Raw genomic sequence first — 6,892 nt, forward strand, 5'->3', positions numbered from 1 at the left:
AAAAAATTAAGAACGTAAAAAACGGGTATAGACACAATTGTTGGTAGCTAAAAAAAAAACAAACGTCCCACTGGGCGTGCCAAAAATTGTTAGCGATATTTTCGAAATATGCTAATTTCAACCTTGTCACGTGTGGTTAGGGTGCGGGCGTGCCAGAGAAATTATTTCTCAATTATAAAAGACGGTTAAGTTTGTGAAATTATGCACCGAAAACATGAATTCTAATTGAAGCGATTGGCGAGGGACGCAAGGATTGAAAAAGTCCCTCCTGGGTCTCTAGCGCCGTTATGAAAACTTTGCTAGATTAATTATTTTATTTAAGCTAAGCGTATAAATTGAAGACGGGTAAAATAAAGAAATTGAAAGTACGAAATTGACACGAGATTTGGTGAAAAATTAGTATTTTATTGATTTGATATGTTCAACAAGCATGAAATTAGATAATGAATTACAATTGAAAATTTTCTATACTAAACATATAGACAATCAATTGAATTGGGAAAAGACAAATCAATACAAAGAATTGAAATGCAATTAAAATAAAATTGAAATTCAACGACAAACTCGGAGCCACAATAGCTATCTCGGCTGGACGTTGAATTTTGATGTCGGCTTGAGGTTCTTGGAGCAATGCGGTCGGTCGGGCTCGTATGGTGTACAATCTTGGCAATATCAAAACGTGTGGTAGGCAAATGGGGCAGATTTAACCTTTGACTTCGGTGGGCTCGTTTGAGTGCTTAAGGATATGGAATCGGATGAGTAAATAGGCTAAATTTAACTTTGGAACGTCAGGAACAAACTTCTACAAGGGATCGAAGGCTAAAACGGAATATAAGTAGACGAAATTGGAAGTTGAAAATAACTGGACGAATCTGGAAAATTCTGGAAATAGAGTATCTAAAAGAATTTGACCTGTAAAGATTGGCTTATAACTATAGTTTCTGAACACGGAATTGGGAAAATAAATATACTAGATTGAAATTCAAGACGTCAGGAACAAGTTTGTTGAAGGGATCGAAAGCAAAAAATGAATTTAAATGGACGAAATCGGGCTTTGGACAAATCTGGAAAATTAATTTGAAAACAGAATTCTAGCTAAGGATTGAACAAATTAAAGGCTCGGGAATGCTAAATTGAATTGAGAAACTTGGAAAGAGGCTATTGAAACTTGGATTAAAGCTAAAGCAAGCTAAAAGAAGGAATTAAAGCTAAGAAAAATGAAGAACGAAAGAAAGAACTTGAAGAACTTGAAGAACTAAGAATTAAGAACTAAGAACTAAAAGGAGAGCATTGGAAGGACCTTTAGAGAGAGGTTTGTGTGTGTGTTGGGTGTGTGTTATTATGAAGAATGGAGGGCCTATTTATAGTTTTTTGAAGTGGCGTTTTGGTAATTATTGAGTGGTATTTTGGTAATTATTCATCAACTAACCCTTAAAATTCTCTCTAACCTTGCCCACTACCTTGCCACATCACCAACTTCCTCAACTTCCACCAACTACCACTAACTTCCATGCCACATCATCAACCACCTTGTGGTTAGCTCGTGGTTATGTTCGGGTAAGTTTGGAGAAGTCGGGTGGACCGAAACGGGCTCCGGGCGAGGACTGATCTCGTTCGCCGTGCTAACTTCCAACTCGCCGAGCGGGAGGTTCGTTTACATACATATATATATATATATTTATTTTATTTTATTTTCCATTCATCATTATTATTTTTCTAGAAAAAATAGAAACTATACCCTAAAATTAAACATAAACTTTCTATAAAAATAAAATTTATTTTATTGTGGGCCAACAGAAACTTAAATACAATATAGCTTAATTTTGAAAAGTTTTATATTGGTACTAAAAAAAATGGTTCTTGATCACTCTGATTATAACATGTATATATACGAAATTTTTTTGAATAAGTTCAATTTAGCAAAAAAAATTTTTACACACCACGTGTGAAATCGGTCTCCTAACCGAACAATCCTGTATTCGCCACTGTGTCCATATATTGGGGCCTGATATCCCTCAAAGCTATTTGACCCGTGATTTTCGAGATCAGACATGACTATAGTAACGACTGGATCCTTGACTGAGTTTAGTGAGAATTCCCGAATCAAGCTCCCTAATACGCAATCGTAATACTATATTTTGTTGAGGAAATGTCACGTACTTTTTATTTTTGAGAGTTGGTTGGGACTTCTACGGCACCGTGTAGCAGAGTTATATCTGTCCGATATCAATAAAATTATATATACATATAAAATTGAAGAATGTGAACATTAGAATTTGAGAATTTGTGCCACAAATTATCCAATCTTACCCTTCTAACCTATATTACAATGTTACCCCTCCAAATTACTCAAAAAAACCTTAGAGACCTAGCAGCAAAACGATGTCGTTCTCTTTATTATTATTTTTTGCATTTTCCTCCTTTACTAGAAAGATACCCTTGCTTCGCTTCGGGAGAAAAAATAATTCGATACGTTTAACATATCCAAACTAAGATGATTGTTAATTTTTATAGTAATAAAAAACGACTAAAGATCTCAAGTAAGATTGAAATACATTTGCAGCGGTGACAGTCAAGGATAATGTATAGGATTAAACTTTTGAAAATAAAATATCACATAAAACATAAAAAAACCAAAAATATCAAAGTTCATTAAGTCTTATATAAGGCCTTGGCGGGTTTGAACTTCACGTACTGTTAACGAAGTTTGAATGAGTATAGATCATTAAGTCATTGAAACTTAAAGGCGACGATATAATTTTTCAATTGCGAAACAAAGTTTAGATAAACATCGCTTAGTAAACAAATAATAAGTTATGGAGATTTTTTTTTTTGTTGACGATAAAACCGAAAGATATATAAATAAAGCAATCAATTGTTTACATCCGGTTCAGTTAAGGGTCTCACAAATAGAGAAGTTGAATCCCAGAACATTAGACTTTGCCAAGAGAACGAAGAGCTAGCTAGAAGATCAGGAGCACGATTAGCTTGCCTGGGTATATATAGGTCACCGATAAATCAACAGAGTTTCTTACAATATTCTGACAATGGCGTATTCCATACCCAAACCCGGGACAATCTTTGTGTCCATCTCCACCATTGTCTGCCTAAGCCACTGTTTTTTATCCAGCTAAGGGCTTCCTTCTGTCCAAATGCCTCCGCCAACGGGACTACCCGACACACTGATTTGTGATAATTCAAACATTAAAGAAAACTCAAATATATTCAACTTCAACCAATATTTTCCTTAGTCAACAATCTAATCAATATGGCCATTCCCTTAATTAATTCTCATGAAATATGCATTTGAAATCAAATTTTTGCCAATTTGCAGCAACAACTTATCCAACCAAGTACCCTTGGCAATCGGCAACCATTGATCAATCCAAGTTGTGCCAATATCCAGCAGCTGATGAAACCAGCCTCGACAAACATTCAGCAACTGATGAATCCAGCCTCAAAAAATCCTCATTAGCTGGTGAATCAGATCCTTACTAATGCACACCAGTTGATGAATCCAATCTAGCCAATATACAGCAGCTGATGCATCCGAACTTTGTGTATAAACAGCTAATGAATCTAAACATTGGGTACAATCAACAGTCAATGAATTCACATCCTTTAGGGTATAATCAAATATTTAACCTTATAACAACTTGGGTCATCTAGATTGTTTCTAGTGAAATAATCATATGCAAAGGAATAGGAAGTGACAATAGATGATCATGAGAAGAAAACATCATATTATTGATGATACATAAAAAAGTGTGGATCAAATATTGAACAAAGAAAAACTAATTAAAAAATGAAAAGTTAAAAAACAGTCTTGGAAATTGATTTTACCATAACCACAATGGAAAAGGAATCAAAAGGAAAAACACAGCACGTTTGGGATTCACACGAATGAAACCCATAATCCAATGAGAGAAAAGAGACACAAAGAATATATGAGTAGAAGCAACAATTGAGAAGAAATATCATCACTAACAACAGATCTATATAGAACAAATGATGAACGGAAGTGAAAAGCAGCAAATAAAGAAATTAATAAAATGACACGAAAAAGGAAATTACCTTGAGAGTCTCTAAAAACCATAGATAAGAAGAAACAATCAATTGAGAAGCTCAACTAAATATAAAATAGAGTGAATAGTTTTTAACTTAAAACATTAAATTTATGTTTTTTTTCAAAATTCTATTCATTTTACTCAGAATTATTTCATTGATGATGATAATTACATTAAAGGATTAAACAATTGTAAATAGGAATCTAGTTTACCATGGAAATTGAGCTTCAGATCCAAAATCCTATGGAAATCGCAATTGTTCTTAACACTGCAACAATAAAAACCTCATACTATACTTCAATCATTTCCTATATGAACAATTTTTCCAGTATTAATCTTATAGTTCATTTATGCATCTCTGATATTAATTTTCTCTAATTAGAATTTCTTTTAATTTTTTTTAATTATATGTTTAACTAAAAAGAACACACAAAATCCAAAGAAAAACAGACAATAATACCAAAGACGTGCCGCTCTTTGCATCTGCAGTTTAGGAAAGTAATCCAGCGAACCCCTTGCTCCCAGATTCTGCAACTGATCTACGACTACTGAGATGGCATTTGTAATACTATTACTTTACTCTCTTGAAATCAAACCAACAGCCAAAAAACCCACATAAAACCAAAGACCTAATTATAACATCTACATAGGAGATCAATATATAAAGAAATGAAAATTACCTCTTCATGGTTCTTCAGTTCTGCAACGCCTGCAAAATCAACAACATACTTTCATATTTCTTCCTTTTCACTTGCAGGCTAGCTCTCAACTCACCTCCTATCAGCCATAATGAGAAACTAAGAGTAAAATTGAACTGAATATAAGAGAGAACGGGATAGGGATTGAAAGGTGAACTTTGTAGTAATTACATGATAAAAAAAATGCAGAAGTTATTAAAAATAAAAGGGAATAAGAAATTTGAGTTCAGGGGAGAACTATTCTTTGGACACATTTTTATTCTTTGCAACTTTCGAGAGAAAGTTTAGCAGCTCTATAGCTTAAAAATTAATGGTATTCTTTGGATTAAGGCATAAAAGAGAAAAACAATAAATTAATCCAATTTGGTTATAGCCATACCCAATCTTCCTTACTGAGCATTTCAATCTTAATTAATCTTTTCCCATTTTACTTTTAATCATATTAATCTACACTTTACCATACCATATACAACTTTACACACTTTTCTACTTCTTTATTTCTACTTCACAGACCCCCTCAGACTTCTATCCTTCTCTCTCTCTCCCTCTCTCTCTTTACTTTCTCTTTAACTTCAAAATTTCTAAAATTGAAACAGAAATCATTCAAGACTCCAAGGAAAAAAATCATACACATCTCAATCAACCTTCAGAAACCGAAAGCATGCTCCACCAAAATTAAAGTACCAAACTAAATTTTGTTGCCTTTAATATCCATTAATGGTTATATAGATAATATTACAAACACATTTTGTAATCTTAGATCTAACAATCAATAATTCACTTATAATGATGAAGCACCAAACAAAATTTATAAAAAAAAACGACATAGAAAGCGAATGACAAAGGAAGAGAAAAGAGAGAAGAACCAACGAAGAAACATGAACGGTAAATAAAGAGGAAAAAAAAAAAGAAATTTAGATACCTGCAAAGACCAGGAAGAGAGTAGCATAAAAAAATAGGAATAAAGCCTGCAACCCAAAAAGAATCTGTATCTGAAGAGTCATGATAAAAAGAATCTACATTGAAGATCAAAAACTGAAGTCTCCATACTTGGATGAAAGGAAAAAACTTAGAAAATCATGCAATCATAAACAAACCAAAATACAGAAAAGGTAAGAAAGCTATTCAGTATTTCAGAAGATTTAAATCGGGGAAAACGAAATGGAAAAGAAATAGTAGAACGGAGAGTACCTCATATCTGAAGAAAGAAAGAACAGCCAAAAATCACCAAATCGCCATCCAGGAAAACCCAAACATAAACATCAAAGAAATCAATCTATCATACCTGTTGCAAAGAAGAATCATAACGAAGATGAGAGAAATAAGGATATAGAAACGATAAGGGAGAAAATGAGAGAGATAACATACCAAGTTTTACCCATTTCTCAATTAGAAACTGATACAGATTTAGATTTCCTTTCCTCATTCAAAGAATTGTTATGAGAGAAGGGAATGAAGAGAGAAGGGAATGAAGAGAGAAGAGAGAAGAGGATACAGATAAAAGAAAGAGAGAAACGAAAGGAGAGAGAATGAGATGGCCCAAAGATCGAAGATTTTTCATGAAAGATCAGTTGATCTGTTCATGGTTTCGCATAATTTTTTTTAGGCGGTAGACAGAGAAGGGAAGAAGAGAGAAGGAAGGCACGAATTCCTAGACAGGAAAGGTTGGTAATACGGCATCGTTTTGCTGCCAGGTTGCTAGAAATTTTTTGTGAATGCCAGGGGCAATATGGTCAACTCAAGATGTAAGGGTAACATTGGAAACAATTTGGCACAAAATTGCCAATTTTACTGTTCCAGTCTTCCACTTTTATAGTTATATATAATTTGTTCTCATGTCATCAATTCAAAATAGGGTTAAGGTTACCCCTAACGTTTTGGGTCAGGAGCAATTTTACCCCTAACGTCTAAAATAGTGCAATTTTAGCCCTAACGTTTGTAGCCAATAGCAATTTTACCCCTAACGTTGGTGATTTGGGTCAATTTCAGACACTATTATAAAACACAGATGTTTTTGTTCATTATTTTGTACAAGTTGCATATCAATTCATTCTAAAAAAAGGATTTCATGTTTTTATAATTTAATAATAGAATTGGAGATTAATATTTATAAATTCGGTGATTTTT

The 6,892-nt window shown here is 33.4% G+C and overlaps 1 long non-coding RNA gene across 6 annotated transcripts; it reads right to left on the bottom strand.

Moving 5' to 3' along the window:
- Positions 1–2,782: 2,782 nt before the first annotated feature.
- LOC136230172 (uncharacterized) lies at positions 2,783–6,468 on the bottom strand. 6 transcript variants are annotated; one of them, XR_010689296.1, is made up of 6 exons: positions 6,134–6,462; positions 5,957–6,050; positions 5,688–5,733; positions 4,748–4,776; positions 4,280–4,615; positions 2,785–3,579 (listed from the first exon to the last, which is right to left on the bottom strand). It is a non-coding gene; the product is annotated as an uncharacterized lncRNA (long non-coding RNA). The 6 variants fall into 6 exon arrangements; XR_010689295.1 differs by having other exon boundaries at positions 2,783–4,615; positions 4,748–4,844; positions 5,688–5,751; positions 6,134–6,468; XR_010689293.1 differs by having other exon boundaries at positions 2,784–4,615; positions 4,748–4,844; positions 5,688–5,757; positions 6,134–6,466.
- Between the last annotated feature and the right edge of the window lie 424 nt (positions 6,469–6,892).

Source organism: Euphorbia lathyris, chromosome 5 (assembly GCF_963576675.1).
Source record: "Euphorbia lathyris chromosome 5, ddEupLath1.1, whole genome shotgun sequence".
Taxonomy (NCBI): domain Eukaryota; kingdom Viridiplantae; phylum Streptophyta; class Magnoliopsida; order Malpighiales; family Euphorbiaceae; genus Euphorbia; species Euphorbia lathyris.